Source organism: Rhinolophus ferrumequinum, chromosome X (assembly GCF_004115265.2).
Source record: "Rhinolophus ferrumequinum isolate MPI-CBG mRhiFer1 chromosome X, mRhiFer1_v1.p, whole genome shotgun sequence".
Classification (NCBI taxonomy): Eukaryota; Metazoa; Chordata; class Mammalia; order Chiroptera; family Rhinolophidae; genus Rhinolophus; species Rhinolophus ferrumequinum.
In genome coordinates this window covers 26,005,341-26,026,531 of record NC_046284.1, presented here as the reverse complement: position 1 = coordinate 26,026,531, position 21,191 = coordinate 26,005,341, and the positions used below count along the sequence as shown (strand labels likewise).

At 48.3% G+C, this 21,191-nt stretch overlaps 1 protein-coding gene across 5 annotated transcripts in view; it reads left to right on the top strand.

The window, feature by feature from the left end:
- Positions 1–6,427: 6,427 nt before the first annotated feature.
- Positions 6,428–21,191, top strand: part of BCORL1 (BCL6 corepressor like 1) — a 61,044-nt gene continuing 46,280 nt past the window's right edge. Inside the window, exons 1-2 of one of the 5 annotated variants that reach the window (XM_033111064.1) lie at positions 6,428–6,537; positions 7,815–7,894. The gene's annotated coding sequence lies outside the window, so the exon portion shown is untranslated. The other 4 variants (XM_033111071.1, XM_033111092.1, XM_033111076.1 and 1 more) reach the window with 4 other exon arrangements.

Sequence of the window (21,191 nt, the reverse complement as noted above, 5' to 3'; positions counted from 1 at the left end):
AATATTATTCGGCCATAAAAATGTATGAAGTACTGTTACATACTACAATGTGGATGATCCTTGAAAACATGCTAAGAAAAGAAGCCAGAAACAAAAAGCCACATATTATATGATTTCACTTAAATGAAATGTTTGGAATAGGTAAATTCATAGAAACAGAAAGCAGATAAGTGGTTGCCAGAGTCTGGAGGTGGGGGGAAATTGGAGCAATTGTTTAATGGGTATGGAGTTTCATTTTTGGGTGATGAAAATATTTTGGAGCTAGGTAGAGGTAGTGGCTGTACAATGTTGTGAATGTACTAAATGCCACTGAATTGTTCACTTTAAAATGGTTAATTTTATGCTACGGGAATTTGACTTCAATTGAAAAACTTAGTAGCTGGGCGACTTTGAGCAAGTCACTGAAACACTCTATACCTCAATGTCTTAATCTGTAAAAGGGGAAAGTAATAGCACTTACCTTATAGGGTTGTTATGAGTATTAAATGAGTTACTATTTGTAAAACCCTTCGGACAGTGTCTGGCATATACTAAGCGACATATAACTGTGTATTAAATGGAGTCCATGACGGGAAAGAAATAATAAAACCCATGGTAGTGAAAAGTTTGGGGACCTCTGGTGAAGATTAAAATGGGAAAAGTACTAAATGTCTTTCAAGGTGTAGTCCAAGAGTCCTCTGGTTCTGAATTCCGGGTAGAGATTGCTAGAAATTCAGAGGATGAGGTATCACACCCCAGATACCCTAGGTGGGAGGGTGCCTTTGGCATCTGACTTTTAACAAGCTCCCCCTTCCCCACCCCTCAATGATTCTTATGTATATTAAGGTTTGAGAAAATTTAGTGTGAGAGTTTAGACTGATTGTATACTGAAGGCAGGATACTGGCTCCCTGAATTTTTTAAAAATCTAAACCTCAGGTTTTAACTTGCTTTTTGAATCATTTTGTGACTTTCTTCCCAAAATAGACAATTCTTCCTCTGGAGCCCCTTGCAGTTTAACGAACAAGAACAGACACACAAGAACACATATAAACACACACGCCTGAAATAAGAATGGTATCTTCACCCAGTTATCTATAGCAGCAAAACTATGTGCTTCCTCTATTCTGTTCATGTTGGAAGCACTATGCTGGGCTGCATGGAGGACATAGTAAAAATGGCCCTCACCTCCAGATACTTACAGATTCTGAGACAAGATGGCTACTGAAAAGGCTGGTTAATTTGAGAAGTGTGATGTATGGGAGGACAGCAGGGTGGGCAGGACATGGGGAGTACCAGACCCCTCACTGAATGCCTACTGTCAATCAATCCCAAAGTATTCATGGAGCGCAGTCTGCAGGAACTGCTGCCAGGCACTGTGGGGGATGCTGCCTTCTACGACAAGGTGCCTGCCCTCAGACAGGGAAGGAGAATTAAGGCACAGAACACAGAAAAGTATTAAGAGCTAAGTCGTGCAGTACTTAATCATAGGGCCAAAAGTTCAGAGGCAAAAGAATTCAGAGGAAGCTTTGTGGACGTGGGGCTTGAAGGACTTGGCCAGGTGGAGGAGAGCTCAAGTATAGGCACACAGATAGGAGCGAGAATTGTATGCAGGGGTTCAGGAGGGCACTTCAGTCCCGTGCCAACATCCCTAAGCCTACACAGAATCATCACCACAGCCAGAGGAATGTGGCCACTGCAGGAATTGGAATTGGGTGAGCACCCATTGAACTGGGTGTTATTCTCAATATTCTTTAGACTTTTTTGGGGGGTGAGAAGTAATAATTTTACTGAAAGATCTTGCTAAATATTATCCCATTCCCCTTGCCCAAAACACACCTCTCTGTTTCTTTATGTTCAGATGGTGGCTTTTATTCCCGGGCTTGAATTAAGCAGGTGCTTCCAAGTTCTGAACGCTTTAAAAACTCCTCAAGTTCTGTTTGTTTGTTTTTTAACGACTATGGGGCTTCTATTAGGTGTCAGTGCTTAACATACAAGAACTCATCTGATCCTTGTAATATTTACAGGGGGTGTTTATTAGTCACCATTCTATAAATGAGGAAACTGAGGCTCAGAGAGAAGTTAAGTGTCCAAGGTGATATCTCTGGGAGTGGCGGAACCAGGATTCAAACCACCACGTCTGTCTAACTTCAGAGACTGTGTGTGTAACCACTAACTGGGAAGAAAAAGACAAAAAGAGACCAAGACTTGAAACAGTCTAACTGGCAAGAAGAGAAGCCAAGTGTGGGCCTCAGATTCCCCACTATAAAATAAGGGGGTTGATTAGATCATCCATTCATTCACTGATTTAACAAACACACGTGGGGGTGGGGGTGGAGGGGACACTGGAGGGAGAGGAAAGAGGCTGTGAGACACAAATGAGAAACACTGGGTCCCTTCAATACAAGGAAGTGAAAATCTAGTCAGAGAGACAGGCAGGGCGTAGAAGTGCTAAATAACGGGCCAAGCTCTGCATTGTGGGGTACCCTGAGGGGCAGTTCACTTCCTTGGGGAGGGAGCAGGGGTCAGGGAATGTTCCATGAAAGAGCTGGCTGGAGTAATGGTTGAGTAGGATTTAAACAAGCCAAGAAGGACATAGGAAAGGCTGAGGGAGCAGTCAAGAAAGCACTCGTCCAAGAAATGGCCAGAGGGCCGGTTGGGTGAGAACAGAGGCCTTGTAAGGGACACGAAAGGAAAGGAGATTGGAACCAGATCAGGGAGGGCCCTGAAAGCTAGGTGAAGGCTCGTGGACTTGATTTTGTCAGTGGGCAGCTACAGCAAGTTTTTCAGGAGGGCAGATGATCTCTTCTAGTCCCTTCTACCTCTAAGGCTGTCTGTTTGATTAAGAACGCTTGTTAAGTGCCTAGGAGTTTTAGGGAAGATGGACTTGACCTCTAGAGTAATTTTAGTCCCCTTTCTCATTTTCCCTCCTTTGCCTATAAAACCTAGAAAGGTTGTTGGCTGTTTACAGAGTTAAGTTTAACCAGACATACTGTCTCCCCATCTAGACCCAGGGCTCTGAGAACGCAGAGACCAGACCTTCCACAGCATGCAGTGGGCTGCTGGAATGCTTCTCCAGCAGCAACCTGCTGTAGTAGGGTTTGTGCATTTGAGATTTGGGAATAGCAAGTAGAGGCAATGAATTCTTCCCTTGGGCCTCTCCTAGGACATAAAGTGAAACACTAGAGAGCACGTAGTGTCTATAACTCATGGCCCGCTTTGCTGACCTAGTGTCTTCCCAGAGTTTGCAAGGTCCTTTCTCTACCTCTCTCTCGCTCTGGTCCCCTTTCAACTGGGGTGACATAGAATGAACCCTTTGGCAGTCCTGAGAACCTGAGTTCCAAAACTGACTTCATCTTCAACTGAGTGGGGTGCAGGAGATGAAGGGACAACCAGAAGATTCAAATTTACTTCATTCTGACACTCTACAGATCTAAACCACAGGAATTTTGTGGTTGTTGTTGTTGTTGTTGTTGTTGTTTTTGTAGGGCTGGGCTGTTTTATCAGACAGACAAGGCCTCTTATTGCAGAACAAAGCAGAGAATTGAAGGAATTATCCTATGAATTTAGGCAGAGGTTGGTTTGAGGCCTAAATTACCCTTGGACCCCCAAATGCCGTTTTGTCTAGTAAGCTTCAGGAGGGCAGGGCCCAGGCAGGTGTCACTCATGGGTCTCTGTGCGCACCTAGGGAGGCTGCTGATGCTGATCATAATAACTTCTGCATGAGTCCAGTAGTTTACAGTGTACAAAATTCTTTCCCATCCATTATCTCATTTGATACCCAAGGGTGTTCCTGTGAGGGAAGTAGGACAGGTACATTGACTTCCATATTTTAGAGTGGGGGGAAGACCCAAAACATAGTACTTGGCATCAGGCTGGTGCTACTCAAATGTTAGGACTTACTTAACAGATGTCCTACCGCTAGCTATCGATAAGACAGGACTGTGATCTGGTTCTTAGAACTCTCCAGACAGTCCACTTTCCATTATACCAAGTTGCCTGTCTGAGAGTCCAAGTCCAGGCCAGTAACTGCTATTGATGAGAGAAACAATTAGAAAAAAATCTGCCTGAAAAGGAATATTTTGGCATCAAATGGAGGTGTACCATATTGAAAAGAACTCTGAATGTGGAGTCAGGACTACTGTGGTTGAGTCCTAGCTCCGGAACTCACTAGCCACGTGACCTTGAGCAAGCCACTCATAGATGTTCATAGACTCAGTTTTTTTAATTACAAAATTGAGAGTTGTAATCAGAAAAAAATGAAATAACACAAGTGAAAGGACTTTGTAAACACTCTGATGGTATACAAAGGTAAGTCATTATTATTATGATTATGTTGTGCTTCTAGCCTCAAATAAAATAATTATTAATATCTACATTCTTTACAAGGTTTCCCACAGCTCTCCCAACCATGCTCCTTGGTTTTCCATCCTCTCCTGCAGGGCAGGAAGTGTGGCCCCCAACAGGAAAGGGCTCAGAGAAGCTAGAGCCTCAGCCAGGAAACAACCATCTTGCCCCAACTTTCATTTCACCAGGCAAATGATGTAGCCAAATGGTGAGACATAAATGAGTGTGAATGAAGCGGTCCAGAACCCATTTCAGCCTCAGACCAAGGAGCAAAGTAGCCCTAAGGCCCTAAGGGCCTTAAGAGAAGTGGAGATTTAGTGATTACCAGATTAATTAAAATCAGTGAAGACAGCCATCCCAAATCAAAGCAGAATTGGTGGGGCCTGCATTTCAGGCTCAATAGAGGTGACCCTCTCCTTAATAATGCAGTTTTGAGTTCATATGCTGATTAGTTTAAACAAATCCTTTCCAAACCTTTACTTTTCCTTGGTGCGACTTAGGCCAAAAACTTTTTAAGGTGTGTGTGTGGGGGGGTGCATGGCAGTGTGAGAGTGGTCAAGTAAAACAGAGGTTCCCAAAACAAAGTAAAATGACAAGTGTTATATTCACACTTCTGGCAATATATCCAAGGTTGGTGAGGACAGCAAGAGAGCTCACAGAACATCAGGTCTCAGACAATAAATAGCAAAGCCACTGCAGCCTTAGTGGCTTGCCATACTCCGCAATACTCACACACATCTTTCAAACCAGGTGAGAAAGACATACTAGGCAAGTCTCAACTGCCATCTCTAAAGTCTTTCTAAAGGAGAGAAGACACCCCATAACTTAGAGGTGGAACCTCTTGGCCTAGGACAGAGGAGGGGGGCAGGGACGAGGAGGAAGACATTAATCCAGCAGGGCTTCCTTCTAGTCCAAATGACCTTCTGGCTTCCTTAGTATAGATAAGTATATAATAAATAATATCGATATATCTGCACATAAAGACTTTTTTCAAATTCCTGCTATTCAGTTCACATTCCGCTTACAAAGCCGTGAACCTTCCAGGAACTGCTGGGCACCTCCCCTCATGCCCTCTAGGCTAAGGCAATACCTTTGAAGTCCCCACCACGGGCTCAGGGTTGGAGCTGCTAAGAACTACCCTAAGACTGAAAGCAAGTCTGCCGGCAGCTTCAACTCCTTTCGCAAGCTGCTCTCCTCTTCGGAGCTAGTGTAGAGTCATCTGAGTTCCAATGTGGACCACAGGCTTCTCAGCCCTTCAGTCCAGGGGACGGCCTGGGATGTAAACATATAAGAAGATTTATTCCTTTGGCTAGGCGGGGAGTCGTTAGGGTAAAGGGTAAGGGTCAAGGGGCTCGGTTTGATGACTGAGGAGCCCGGGAAACGCGGGCAGAAGCCCAGTCCTCTTCTAGTCAGGTTTTTGGCCCCGAGTCCTGCAGGCGTCCCCCTTTACAGACCTTTCGCCCCCCTCCTCCTCCTTCCTACCCCAGGCCTCTTGCTCCCGCCCCCCTCCCCCAGATGCCTCTACAGCCCAGGCTGGGGGCTGCCCTTTGAGGGCCCAGGGGTTTTGCAGCCCTGGAGGTTGCCACGAAGGGTGGGCCGCCCGGCAGACGCGAGGCAAGGCAGCGAGCCCCGGCATTTTCCCTTCTCCAGCACCTGTCCCACTTCGGCGCTGGGGCTGGGGCTTCGCCCTCGGGCTGCCTCGGTGCCCGAGCGCCAGAGCCTTGCATCGTGGTCGCCGGGGTTAGGGAAGTGGGGGGCCGGGAGCGGGGCGGGGCCTCTGGCGGGGGCGCCCCCCGCATGCAAGACCCTACGCCCCCGCATACATTAAGTCTAAACAGAGAGAGAGAATCACACATAAAGCATGAGCGAAAACGCTCGCTCTCCGACCCCGAGTGGCGTTGCTCGCCCCCCCTTCCTGGAGCCGGGGGCTGTCCAGGGAAGGTGGGTCCGTTCTTCCCCTGTTGCCAGTGCGGGGTCTGCGGCTGCCTGGTGAGGTTCCGGCTTCCCTGGGGCTAGCAGGGGGAGCCCCGAGAACTGCAGGCCCGCCCCCCCTTCCTCCTCCTCCTCCTTCCCCTCCTCCCCCACGTGTCCTCCGGGAGCCCAGCGGCCTGATCCCAGCACCCCCGCCACCTCCCTCCTCCTCCCGCTTCGCCCGCTTCCCCGGCGGCGTGGAGAGGAGCAAAGTTGCGACACTGGCCGGGGGATCTGCCCAGGTGAAGGGGGCTCTGGGGAGGGTGGGGGGACGATGCGGCCCTGCGGCGGGGGCGGGGGGAAGATAAAGAAACTTGCTTTTCGCGGCCCCCACCCCTCGCGGGTTCGGATCTTGCGTGGATCGAGCCCTCGTGGCGAGACGCGGCAACGCTGCCGGGACCGAGGCCGGCACCGGGACCCGGACCTGGACCGCGCTCCTGGGCCGGATCGGCGGGCGCAGGCAGCGGGCCAGGCCAGCACCCAGGCAAGGGCGGGGTGGGTGGCTGTACACCGGACCGAACCCGGGACTCCGGTGGCCTGGGCGCGGGCCGAACCCGGACCGAGCTGAGTTGGGTGGCGAAGTAGGACGTGGATTCGGGGGTGGGGCGCGGCAGGAGGGGGAAACCAGGCCGGGCCCGACTGGCCTGGGCGTGGGGGCGGGGGGCGAGTTCGGGGCACTTGCTGGGCTCCGGACCGAGCGGTAGGGCGGGGCGGCGCTAGGGGCTGGGTTGGACCCGCGGAGAGAGGGTGAGGGGAGGGGGAGCCGGGGGTGGAGTAGGGGCGTGGAGTTACGAGCGGGGTCTGGCCTCGGCCGGGGGCGAAGGTAGATCGGCGGGGCCGCCAGCGGAGGGAGGGAGGCCCGCGGCAGCGCGGCGGAGGGAAAGGCCAGCTTCCGCGGAGTTTGTGCCCTGGCTTCCCGGGCTTCGGCCGCCTCATGCGCACAAATGGGGTAGGGGATTGACTGGTAAGTAACTACGAGTGTTAGACGGTGTTCGGCAGCGATTCCTGCAAAAGCGAGGAAAGACACCATCTGCAATTATGCTGAACCCCCCACCCACTTCTTAGCATCTGGATTCTGCTCTCAGGGGGCCGCTGAACCTCCTCGACACAACCCTTTGACTCTCCAGCACTCTCACAGCCTACCCCTCCCTCGGCCAGCTGACCCTTCTAGGGGTATGTGTTTGGGGTGGATGAAGGCAGGGGGTATACTTCCCCTCCCGCCGCAGCAGCCTAGTTCGTATCTTATTCCTACATGTAGCGTCGCTTCGAGTCGTGTGGACATTGAGGTTTAGATAATCTACTACCACTACTCACCCCCCCCCAAAAAAAAGCGATTTGATAGATTTTAAGGACAGGGACGAACCCTGGATTTCCATACCTGGAATGAGGTTTGAGGATTGGGATTCACCCCCAGCTCACTTCCACTACCAACCCCTTTCCTTGTAAGCCATTTCCACGGGAATCCGAACTTGGGTGGGGGGAAACGGGAGTATTAATATGCTTCTCTATCTCTACACAGGGTCGGCGTGGCCAAGAACGGCTAGTCTCGGAAGGAAAGTAGCCACCGGTTCAACTCGGGTCGCCCCCTCTACTACCTCGGTGAGGGGGGCAACGCTAAGAAAGGGATACTGGTGGGTAGGGGCCCAGCATAAGGGAGACGGCTGGGTAGTCACCCCCGGAGGGACTCCGTTTCTTGGTGGGGAGGAAGACGTGAGCTTCGGCTTCAGGGAAGGGGTTCCAGGGAGGGGAATAGGGGATGGGGACGACGTGGGGGCTGGCAGGAAGAAAAGGGGAGTCACGCCCTGACAACAAGGGGAGCCTCCCTCAGTCCCCTGAGAGAGGGGACTCAACGTGTCTGCCCTATGATGCCCAGCAGGGGAGATCTGGGGTCTCTGGATTTGCACACTGGATCAGGCACCAGTGGCCTGAGAAAGTCAGGTCGGGGCAAAAGGCGGAGAGCGTTGGAAGAAAGAGAGAACCCCCAGGCCTTGGCGCACTGATCCTTTCCCTTCCTCAACCTCCTCCTTAGAGGGGCGTCGAGGGGGGGTGCTGGGGATCTTGCAGCCCCTCAGATGGAGCGCCCCCGCCTCTCTTGGGAGTCTAGCTTTTTGCCCGGCTTCCTGCAGCCACCGCTGCCTCGCTCTCTGGAATCCGCTGGGTCCTCACAGCGATCCCCTCCTCCTCGGCTCCCCTCCCAGTGTCACCGGGGCTGCTTGGCTCTGCCCCCTTCGCTGCCGCTTGCTCCTTGCTTTCGTCCCTCCCTCTCTCGCTCGCTCGCTCCCTTCGCCTCCTCCTCCCCATTCCTCCCCCCGGTCAGGCGGCATTCTGGGAGTTGTAGTCCCGTGGAACGCGGGCTGGCGCCGCCCGCGGACCCGGCCGGACTCCACTTCCCGTCGAGCCCTGCGACCGGCACCCACTCCACCAGGCTTCGCTCGCACACACAGACACACACACACACACCGCTCTCCCCCTCACTCTTTCGCTCGCCGCGGCTGCTGCCAGTGTGTGGCTCTGTCTCTCCTCCGCTTTGCTGAGCCCTCCCTTCTTCCTCTCAGTTCCTAGAGTCCGACCGCCGCCGCCGCCGCCGCCGAGAGGAGAAGGAGGTCGGTGGCGATTAGGGGCGAAGGGGGGCATCAGATCCGGGCAGTATGAAGCGGGTGGCGGTACTGAGGGGGTAAGAGAGAGCCCGGGTGGCGGCCTGAGCCTCCCCGCGGAGCCGACCCGGGAACAGGTGCGTCTTTTTTTTCTCTCCCCCAACCCCTCCACCCCTTTTGACTCCCCGGCTTTCTCGTATCCCCCTACACCCCGCTCCTTTCTATCTTAAGCCTTTCCTCAACCCTGTCCCACCTTCGCCCGGCGGCTGCTTTGCTTGCCCCCCGGGGCGCCGTCCTCTTCGTGTCGCCGGACGTAGCGCTCCCTGGAGCTCCCTCTGTTCTCGCCCCTCCCTTCGGGACAGCTCCCCTCCACTTCCCACCTTCGTACCCCATCCCTGCCCTACCTTCCCCTCTCCTCACCCCCTTCTCCCTCAGCCAGGTGAGACTTGTTCGCCACAATTCGAGATAGTCTTCTTCCCGGCTGGGCGGGGGTCTCCATGGAAACGGGGGGTCTGGTTGATCTTGGGGGGAAACCATTGGAATTACCCCACTCCTCGGGAAAGGAGGTGGAGGCTATAGTCTTGTTAACTACCTGGCCCCAATCCCCCCATCCAGGGATCCGACGATCGGAAGGGATGCTGGCCAGCAGGGCAGGGCGAGAAAGGGCTTGTTTTTTTGGGGGGTGGGGTGAGGGGTTGCTGTCCGTGATGAAGTCTTGAAGAGACCGGGAGAAAATACCCTCCAACCTCAGAGGGGAGGTGCGACGGGTGCTTTTCAGGGCTGCGTTCTTACCGGTGTTGGGGTGCAGGAACCTTAGGGTAAGGGGTACCCCTAGGTGGCGGCGGGGCCTGGGTTTGGGAGTGGGAGTGCTGTGATGGGGGCAGGGGCAATTATCCTAGTCCTTGGAAAAAAGGCGGGGGATGACTTCGGAGCGCCCTGGCTCCGCTGCCCTTGCTATAGGGGCGGGGGCCGCCGGGCCGGGCACCGCGGGGAGGGGGCTTAAATTGAAGAAGGATGAGATCGGGGGCAATTCCTACTAGCCCTGGCAAGCCAGGGGGGAGATCGGGCGTGCAAGCTCTCCACGCCAGGCCTGGAGGCAAGGGGTCTGAGAGCGAAGCCGAGGGCTGGAAGGAGGGAGGCTCCGGTTACGGGGCCGGGTTTCGGGATCAGGGGCAATCCCCCAGTCTCTGGAGAAGGAGGGCGAAGGATGGCCGCGAACCCCAGGGCTCCCCCACCTGGGTCCTAAGGGGCGTGAGGAACAGACAGCAGGCCCAGCGGAGCTGGATTCGAGCGGATCGCGGCTGGGGCGTGGGTGGGGGGGCTTAGTGGTGGGCTTCGGGGGGAGCAGTCCGGCAGCGGGGCGGGCGGGCGGGGCGTGGGGCTCCGGCGGGCGGCGGGGCGGGGCCGGGGCGGCGCTGCTGCCGCCGCCGCCGCCGCTGCCGCCGCCGCCGCTGCTCCTGCTGGGGCCGCCGCAGCCGTTGCCGCCGCCGCCGCCGCCGCCGCTTCTGGGCGGGGAACGGAGGCCAAAGGGAGTCCCGTGCCGGGGCAGAGGGCGCAGGCGGCGCGCGGTGGGGAGGGGGCCGTCCTGGGGGCGGGGGCAGGCCGGGGGTGGAGCCCCGACGGGGGCGGTACGAGCCCGGACAACGACGACGAAGAGCCCCGGGGGCCGGTGCATGGAGGACAAGGTGCTGGGAGAAGGAAGGGGGGGTGGGTCCCGCGACGGGCCTCGTGGGCTTGGCTTTTCGAGCTTCTGCTTCGGGACAGAGCCCTGCAGGGGCGTCCAGAAACCCGGGAAGGGACAGGTTGGTGAACTGGACGGTGGAGCGGGCCCTCCTTGCTAGGGTCCCGCCGAGAGGAAGGCTGGGCCAGAGGGACGTCCGGGGCAAGGCTGGGAGGAGCCGACCGCACCTCGGCTGGGGATTTCGCGTTATGGAGGTGCGGGAGATTGTTGTAGGGAAAGATGTGGTTGAGGAGAAAGGCGGGAGGGAAGCACACTGCAAATCCTGGAGGCCAACAGCATAAGCCGGTGGGGGTGCCCTTCTATTCCGCCCGCACCTCCCCCTCCCCCAGTGGAAGCACTATGTTTTTGTTTTATTGTTTTGAAATTTTCAACGTTGGTTGTGCGAAGCTGTCGATGTGATACTTGTCCATTCTTGGTGTCTACTAGAGTAGGCGAGTAAGGAAAGGCGTCCTTTGGAGAGGACGCATCTAGCACAGGGTTTAGGACCTCTTTAGGCGAGTATGGGAAGGGGGCCCAGTAACTTCGTGCGACAGCTGAATATTCTCAAGGCAATTTGGAGGTCGTCTCTGTGGCAGAGAGGTGGAGTACCTTTGCAAAAATCTTTGGTGACACTTCTGGGGTGCCGTTGTAGGTTAGCATTGCCCTGGTAGCCCCATGGTTTTTTTTAACTTAGAAGACTATTGCTCAAAGTCACACTGCTGAAACGTGGTTTTTTGTTTTGTTTTGTTTTGTTGTTGTTTTTTTGGAAATGAAGGGAGATGCATTTGGGGCTGGGAGTGGATTAGGTTGATAATAAACCTCCAAGGTTGAAGGAACTTTAAAGGTCATCTAGTTCTCTGTTTGCCTGTCTTATTCTTGAATGTTGGGATAGAGGGAGGTTTATTTTGGAGGGACATGGCAGGCAGGACAATGAAGGAGATTTTAGTTTAGTACCAAAGTACTTAAATTGGATGGTGATATCACCATGTGGTACCAAAGAGGATAGTATGTAGGAAAGAAATTTGGGGAATTCCACTGGAGAGTAAGTGGGATAACCCAATCCCAAGAATCACCCAGGGGCTCCAAATAGAAGTAAACGGTTGGAGGAGGAGCCTGTAAAATTTTGATGAAGAAGCAAAGTTAGTAGGAAAGACTGGGGGAGCTAGGAGGAGCAGGGGGCTTGGTAACTCAAATTCAGAGAATTTGAAGGTTGATGGAGTTTAGGAGGGACATGGCCATCTTGACTTAAGCCATGTGGATATTGAGAGGCAGACTCATTTTTTGATAGGGCAACTGAGGCAACTGCCCTCGGGGGAGATGTAGGGGACAAGAGGCACAGGTCGTCAGGCACAAAGCCTTACTCAAATTGACTTTTAAGAGGGCTGACCCTGTTACCAGCCTGTTTCAGCAAGGGTATGTAGGTTTCTTTCCATGCTGGCTCTGAGAAGTCATTGATAGAAGAAGGGGAGGGAGACTCTGATGTCTGGGTTAAGGGAGACTGGTTCTTTAGAACAGGCCAAGAAGGAAAAGGGTGAATTGTTGGGATTAGGGCAGAGGAAAGCCAGGTACCTGGCAGGCTCTGCTGTTGGAGTCTGGATTGGGCAGAGTTGAGGTGAGTTCCAGGAGAAATGGTGGCTGCACCAAGAACACTTGTAGATCTGACTCTTGATTTACCAGGAGAGGGGAGGGAGGAAGGATCCCTTTCTTTCTTAGTGGTGTAGACTTTCTTGGGAAGCAAAGGGTGCCCCTCCAGGAGTCTCTTTGCTTTGATCATGGTGCAGTTCACTACATAGGAAAAAGTGTTTTGTACAGGTGGCAGGTGATCTCAGGACATGACGATTCTGGATGATGGGTTTTAGAGAGGTGCTTCTTTTGGGGAAACAGAATTAAGGGAGAAAAGGACTTGAATACTGGAAAGAAGGGAAGTAAAAAGAGAAGTCAGGAGGGGGGGTTGGTTGGGCAGTAAAGGGGGAAGAAAGGTTATCATCATTGGTCCCGTGTTAGGGCCAACTAACATGGGAGAAAGTGGAACCTTGAAATCTCCAGGATAATGTTTTCCATAGTAAAGTTTGAAGAACCTTTAAGGCTCTTTACACTTTCATGATAGAATCACTAAGGTTGGGGCAAGAGAGAAGGATGATCCTGTGGAAAAATAGGGTTGGAGAGAAACTGGCATGTAGGAAGAAATATAAAAATATTTACCCATAAAGAAATAGAGAATCTAGAGATAGTGTACAGGCAGAATGTGAGAGAAAGAGAGTGGAATAACTAGCCAAAGGAGAAAGATGTGTATTCAGGTGTCATCTGGAGCTGGTGTTGGAGAAGGTAAAAACTTGCCTCTCCCTGGGGAGAGCCCAAGAAGCAGAGGTTAACTGAGATCCAGGACTTACAAGTCTAAGTAAGCATTAATTAGAAAGTCTATACAAAGTAAGGATAGTGAATGGGCGAAGGCATTCGTGGTCCTAAATAGAATGGTCTTGAAAGAAGAAGAAAGTAAGAATACACCAATTTTTCCAGTCTGCAAGTGGGAGGAATTCTAGATATAGGGAGGTGAATGATGAAAATTCTAGAGTGAAACAGGATAAAGAACAGTGGCCTGAGAGCCTTGGGCCAGAATTGGAGGGTGGGGTGGGAGCATGGAGGAGAGGTGCTATCCAGGGGTTGGGCATCTGGAGTGGTTCATTGATTCTAAGCTGAGCTAAGTGTGAGATGGAATAGAACAGCCACAGTGGGTAGGGAGCTGTTTTCCAGAGCCAACCAGCATCTGGGATTGTGAGAGGAGGAGCTCATGGTTGAGTTGGGTGGGAAAGTGAACACTAAAGTGAAAGAGAGAGAAAGCTAGGGAAAGTGGAAATTGTTGATGGGATAAAATAGACCGGAAAGTGGAGAAGCCCCTAATGATTATGTAGAGGGAAGGAAGACTCTAGACCTTTGAGTTTTTAAAAAGAAAGGAAATTTCTTAATGCTTGAGTTCCAGTTAGGTGTGAGTATGCTTGCCAGAAGGTTTAACTTCAGTACTGCCAAAGAGGAAGGGTAATAAGAGGTAATCTATCTTTTGGCCACTAGGATTCTAGTACAGTATTGTATATAATCTCACATGCAAACTAGGCTTTATTCATGTCAGTTTTTTAATGGTCATCCCTAAAATAGTGTAGACACTATTCTCTTTCTAAATCTACACTTTCCCATTATTTATAACTTAAAGGCAGTCTTTTATGATGAAAACTTTCTTTGGTGAACTGAAGTTGAATTCTGATAAAGAGTAAAATTTAACTCTGTTTCTATCCCCATAATTCAAACATGTTGTTCTGTTTCCCTCTTTTTTTTTTTTTTTTAAGCAAAAGCCACCCTTTCCCCATAAAACATTTAAAAAGTGGCTGCTGGCTGCATGTGAAGGTCATATTTTCCCTGGTCAATGAATTGTGATGAATTTGAAGAGAGATGATTTATTATTTATTTGTGAAACGTGGTAATTTTCAGATTTATTTGTGAGAGTATGTGAGCCAGGATACGTCTTTATTTGGATTTTAAGAAGACCTTAAGCTAAGCATTGAGAGTACTGAGGAGCAGGCAAAGCTTTGTGTTTCGGGTTTCTTTACCGACTGTCTGCTAAGAAATAAAATTTGGTTACCTCATTGCTAAGGTATGCCTAGAAATCTTAGTGTTAGTGCCATTTAAGGGTACAGCTAACTTTTGTTATAATGCTGGTATCCAGGGACAAGGAGAACAAGCAGATTTTCATTTTTCCAAGTTCTATAGAGAAGTGCACCATATGTGACTCTGATCCCCAGGAGGAGTCAGTGCGCTCTATACCGGGATCTATGAGGTGCTTAGGTATCTTATGATGACAAGGCTTTACTCAGTTTGACTTGGTCACAGCACACACAGGTTAGTATCTTGCGGTGGTTCTCAAACTTTAGCATGCATCAGAATTACCTCAGGCTTTGGAGACATACAGCCTTAGGTTAGAGTCCTTCCTCTTCTACTTCCTAGCTGGGTGGCAGGAAGCAAGTCACTTAACTTTCTTCAGCCTCAGTTTGTTCAACTATAAAACGGAGATGATAATGCCAATCTCTCAGGATTGTGAGAATTGCGTGAGGTGATATATATGTAGCACGAGGTTCATAGCAGGTGCCCAATAAATACCATCTATTATTATATTATTATCTAGTTTTTTTCTTGTTCAGTTGTGTCCTATGGCAGTACCTTTTATATTATACTGTGGTAAACTAGGTGGCAGAATGAAAACTGTTAATAGCTCCTGAGAACTCTCCTTGTGTCTTGACTTCTGTGCTCTTTCTCCATATTCCTGTTGTATTAGTACATATTTAGCATTTACAACGTGGTAGGAAGAAATAGCTTGGCTCATCACTGCATTATTGCTTCTACCTTTGAGGTCGAAGTGGCAGCTTCTTTAACAGCTGTGCTGTAATACTGCTCAATATTTCAGGGCAGGAACTGAAGAGTGTATATTTAGTTGAAACTTCAGGGGACATTTTGGCCGCATGCTTAAAAAATGACCCAAGCCTAGTTTACTAGGGTGACATTTCAAAAAAAACAACAACGACATTGCTTTCTGAAAAGGGATGCTGTGTTTAATTATGACTGTTTGGGCTTTCCAGCTGTCTCTAACATCTGGAAGTTCTACAAAAGCTGATATATAGAGCCCAGACTTAGTATGGCTCTATGACAAGGATGTTCGTCAGCGATTGGATGGGAGAGAGTAACATCTCAAACAGCTCAGGTATCATCAAACCGAACTTCTGAGAAGAGAAAAAAGATGGGCTGTAACATAGAGACCCTCTCTGCAGCCAGAATGGACTTTGATGCCAACAATCAGTTATGACAGTATAGGGAGAGAGTGATAGCAGGCCAATTTAAAACAGTAGATCAGTTAAGAATTACAGTTGACCCTGGAACAACATGGAGGTTAAGGGCACTGACCCTCCACAGTTTAAAATTTGTGTATAACTTTTGACTCCCCAAAAACTTAACTGTAGTTATCCCTGGTTGTCCTCGGGGGGATTGATTCCAGGACCCTCACAGATACCAAAATCTGTGGATGATCAAGCCCCTTATATAAAATGGCTTAGAACAATGTATACAGTCGACCCTCTGCATCCACAGATTCCCAACCTTGGATTGAAAATACTGTTTTCAATATACACTTGGTTGAATCCACAGATATGATATCCAGGGATATGGCAGGCCAACTGTATATTTATTGAAAAAAAATCTGTGTGTAAGTGGACCTGTGCAGTTCAAACCTGAGTTGTTCAAGGGTCAACTATAATAATTTCTGTTTGACTTTGGAAATGCGTTATTATTCTCTACCTGCCCCCATCCCCAGCAGATTTACGTTCCTATTTATATTCTGCTTAGGCAAATATTAAAATGACTTGTTCCTTGAGCACGAATCTACTGTAAGTGGTGGAAGGCAGTCCATAAGTAAGCTGGGTTTAAAAATTAGCTGTGGCTAAACCACGCTCAGATAATTGGAAGTTGATTTTATTGTTTTGCCCCATCTAATTTTATTTTATTTCTATAGTTGTCTTTATTGTGGAAGTAAGGAAAAGAAAGAAGAGAAAGTTTCTGAGAGAGCAAGGGAAGTAAAAGGAATCCATAGACCCAATGCTTTAGCTTGAAAGAAACCACAGGATCCTTGGTTTCTGTGTGATGTTGAGAGGATTTCAGTTTTTTTTCCAGTAGTTTAGCAAGTATTTATTGAGTGTGTATTGTGTGCCTCGTATCATGCTAGACACTATTGGGAGGGTGATTAAAAGAGTATAAAATATTCTTTCTGGCCCTGATACACCTATATACTGGTAGCAGGTTGAGCTAATACTGAGAGTCTCAAATTCTGTGAACTACTTGTGTGTGTGTGTGTGTGTGTGTGTGTGTGTGTGTGTACCTTTGAATGAATTATATATGTGTGTGTATGTGTATATATGTATATATACATATATACACACACACATATATATGTATATATATGTGTGTGTGTATATATATATGTATATATATATACACACACACACACACACACACACACACACACACACACATATAAAATGAGTGTATAGTCTGGGGTGAGAAAATAGAAAAGATAGCCTGATAATGACCTTTCCAAATATTTGTGTAAGAGGTCCAGGAGACTTAAAAAAACGAAAGGCCAAAGTTTGGTGAGGAGGAATCCTCTTTAGATTAAAAAAATATCCATATCATAAATGCAGTATATGGAAATGGAGATAGCCGAGGGCCACTGTCACAATTCATGGCAGAGAGGACACAGAGGAAGCATCGCAAAGGGGATTCAAGTTTCAGATTACAATGGCACAACTTTGGAGTGTGAAAGACACACCAAATATTCACGTGGTCCTACTGAAGACCAAGACTGAGGAAAGCCAAGTCTTATTTTTGATCTAGTAGAAATAAGAAGTGCTCAGAAGATGACTAGTTACTTAGGGTGACATTTTGAGGTGGCTTTGCATTTTGAAAAGGACTGATTTTGTGGTGATCACTTAGGTTTTTCTTGATATCTATGACATCTAGAAGTTGTACAAAATCTTACAGGTAGATCCTAGGTCTGGTATAAAGATTTGATGAGGTGTTTTCCTTAAAGTGAGTAAAATAATTTCTTTACAGCGGGAAATGGAAGTGAGTACTATTTGACTAATAGGGGAAAAGTATCATGGTCGTGGGTAGAAGAGCTAAACTGATCTGGTGGTATGAAAGTGTAAATGAGAGATTAAAACTTTTGCTTTTGCCCATCTCATTGTTGGAATTGATTACCTTTGGTCCTTTCAAGTGCTTTCATGTTATTCTTAGTTTTGAGTAGGGACTAGTTTTTTCCCATTTTGCAGATGACATAGTAAATGGACATAGTGAGGTGTGTCTGAGATGGTTGAGAAGTGGGGGCTGAAGATACTCTCCAAGTTTTTCCCCCACAGTTTAGGCTGTGGGTAGTAGAGTGTATCACACTTCAAGGGTGTTGCTGCTTTGTGATTAGCTGATCCCAAATGGATTTTGGCAGTTTTTAAACATCCAATTGAATGGATGGGGATCCCACACTAGTGAGGAGATTGAAAAGGGTGTGTTTTCGGTTGAAAAGGGTTTGTATGGTAATGCTCACCGAAGAAGTGCACCAGGGAGGTCGCAAGCCCTGGCCAGACCGTTGAGGTGAATGTCTAGCCTCCCAAGGTGACTACTTTGGAGGTAACTGCATTCATTTGAATGAATATGCTGGCATGTGTTTAACAGATAGTCAAGATTCCTTTGTATCCAGTCTCATAAATGTTTATAGGCAAGGTTAATAAACATTGAGGTACCCAAGGAGTCTATGAAGGTGTCCATGCTAGAGTTGTGTGCAGGCAATGATTTAGCCTTCTCAGTAAAGGACTGGAATTAATGTATCTGGGAACAGGACGCAATGCCCCTCATGAGACTGATTCCTTGGGGTAGAACCAGTGGAAATATATGGATAGGGAAAAAACAAAACAAAACAAAGGGGGAACTAGAAAGTGCTAGAATAGATTGTCAGGCAGAAGGTTGGGATGAACAGTGGAAAGGGTCCCTTCTGCCTTTCAATTACCCAGCAGATTATTTACAGTTGATTTTGTATGGGTGTATGTCTGTGTGTGGTGGTAGGGGAACCTGTTTTGCATGAAAGGAAGCAAAGTCAAGTGATTGGGGCATGTATGGTAGGGACAGATGAGGGAATATAGATACTGGGACTGGGGGGAGGATATTGAGGAGATTGTTAGAATAACCTTATATGGGAAATTAGTACATTAGAATAATTACATTGGGAGAGCTTCCTCAGTAGGAGATGAGGTTTGGCATAAGTAATTAAGTAGGGAGAACAGGAATGTTAGTCTGTTGAATACACATGGAAGAAGGCAGAGCGATAAGGAGGGTAAGATCTATGGTAGGGGTTCTATATCTAAAGCCAGGTAAAGTTATCCTTGTTGGGTATGTGTAGACTTTCCTATTGAAAGCAATGTTTTTGAGATGTTTAGACCTTTCTTTAAAGGCACTGTGGTGGCTGGGTGAAAGTCATGGCCTTTTCACTTTAGCCCTAGGATCTCAATGTCAGTGGTGTCTTGGATCTTCTTTGGGGGGTGTCTTAGATGCTGCTTTTCCCAAAGTGGGGTAATGGGGTAGCCTCTCCTTTGCTTCTGGGAAGTTTTAATGTGAATGCCTCTGTCTTATTGGAGCTTTACCCAGAGCTCTGGATTTCTATTGGAGCAATAGGTCCCAAAGTTGGTTTTCTTTACTCATTAGTCATCACTGACCCAACCCTCCTTCTTAAACTGTCTACTGGCCACACCTATCCTCTTGAGGACAGATTCAGGGTCAGGCTTCAAGATGAATATTTTCCAGCTCTTTCATTTTTTAAAGTCATAATTGCTTCCAGGTCACCAGGCAATGTGAACCAAAGAAGCTTGGGAGAGTACTACCAGATTTAGTTTAACTGAGACCTTCTTAATCTTGAGTTTCCAATTTACTGTCTCACTGGTAGAGTCCAATAGATGGTCAGGTTTCATGCTATGTTGTTCATGATTCTGGGGAACTTGTCCACTGGACAAGCACCCTCTCCGGTAATTTTCAAGGTTAACTTTTTAAACAATGCCTACCTTGATAAAAAGCATTTGTCGGATAGATGCTCTATTACCTCCTTTCCTGTCTTTCTCTTCCTCATATGCATGATGAGAATACTTTTGCTTGTAGTTGTTGTGAAATCTGCTTGCTTGGGCATCTTCATTTCAAAACAAAACCAAAAAATTCTACCAAGTTTGTAAAATCTTCTTTGAGTTTTAGTGCTGCCTGTCCCCTATTACCAACTCCCCTCAACCCTGACTTGGTCTATAATTTGATGTTCTTCCCCTTTTGATAGCACATTCTCTCTAAACTTTTCTAAAATGCCTGTCTTCAGTGCTTCCCCATAGTGTTTCAGTTTGGCCCATGATGGTGAAATATTTCAGGTTCCCCTATTTCATTTTTTCCCCTTTTGGTTGCTATATCCTATGGGCTTCTCCTTTATACCTTTCATGGCTGTCCTTGACTTCTAGGGGTTTTTTTGTGTTTTTTTTTTTTGGGGGGGGGTGTTGAGGAAGATCTCTGCTTCATTATGGTTTCTCTTCTACTATCTGTTCTCCCTCAGCTTAGCTGCTATTTTCCCCATTTTAAAGTTATTGCTCTCCTATTAGTCCAATTTTGTTTGGGTTTCCCCTGTTTTGTAGTGTGGTGATTATGTCTAGCTACTTATACTGCTGCCTGCTTTTTGGATTCATTCCCTTGAATCTTTCTCAGTCCTTCTACTAATGTGTACGTGTGCCTCCTAAATCGAAAAGTTTTGTTTGTTTTTTTCAGCCACATTTATCACTTTGCATTGGTGAGCATGTGCTCTCCTTTGTTCTGACCACGAATTGGATGTATCTTGAGTTTTCCTCCGCAAAGTGGGCATAGCTCACAGTGGTCCCATTACCTTCTAGGCAGTGACCAGCATTTGATTCTGGGGCTGTGCAGCTGTTCATTTCTTAACGATTACATGGCTGTGACATCTGGGAAAATCCTTTGAGGTATTTCATATCCTTGTGCCTGTGCTTCCTGGGTCATATGGGATTACCAGGTTTCTTCCAAGTTCCTTTTAGGAACTTTGCCTTTTGCCTTTGATGTGATGGTTCTCATCAGAGAGGGAGCGAGAGTAAGAGATTGAGAATGCCCACCACAAGTAAGTGCGGGTGCTGCGAGTGAAAGCAAGTGGTATGCAATTGTGTACAGCAGCAGAACCTACCAAGTGCGGCGTGTCTGTAAAGTTTTTCTTTTTTGCTCGCTTCTCCTGATAAGTAATGTACAGTTGAGTGGTTAATAATTTGATTGGACACAATAATAAAACCCTAGAATTTCCAGGATTGGGACATATGACTCTGTATTTTAAACAATCTCCTCAGTTATCCTGGCGTGGGAAACATTGGTGTCTGTTGGCCATCTTGAGTCCTCCTGTCCTAAATAGGCACTGACACCATCAGTGCCTCCCTAGAAGTTCCTTTTGCTTACTCTGGCTCAGGAGGGCACATCTTGCCTTTTTGTGTAGACCACTTATCTCGATGCTTTCCTGCCTGTGCTTTCCACCCCTCCCCGCCCCGCCCCGCCCCTCCGCAGCAAAGGCTGTTGTTAATTAGCAGCAGTGGGCTTCACATAGGAAGGGATGTTGCTCTGGTAAAATCATAACTGAAGAGTAGGAGGCCCAGATTTAAGCAGATGATCCATCTTTGGGATCTTGTGAAAATGGAGTGCCCAGTATCAGTTTTTCTTTCTAGGTAGTCATAAAATGTGTATCGTGTGGTAATTATTTTGGTTTTCACTTGGTTTTCTTTTTGTGGTTGTTATTATTTTGGGTTTTGGGGGGAGTGTAAAAACTCCTTTGTCTAGGTGATGATGATTTTATATGTTGTTCTGTTTCCAAATGCCAGGATCCCCCTCCTTTGATGTGTGTCCCAGGCCCTACAAGCTACTAACCCCTCTAAACAGAACAAAAACAACCTAAGAGTGAAAAAGCCCATGGTGACTGACTTATATC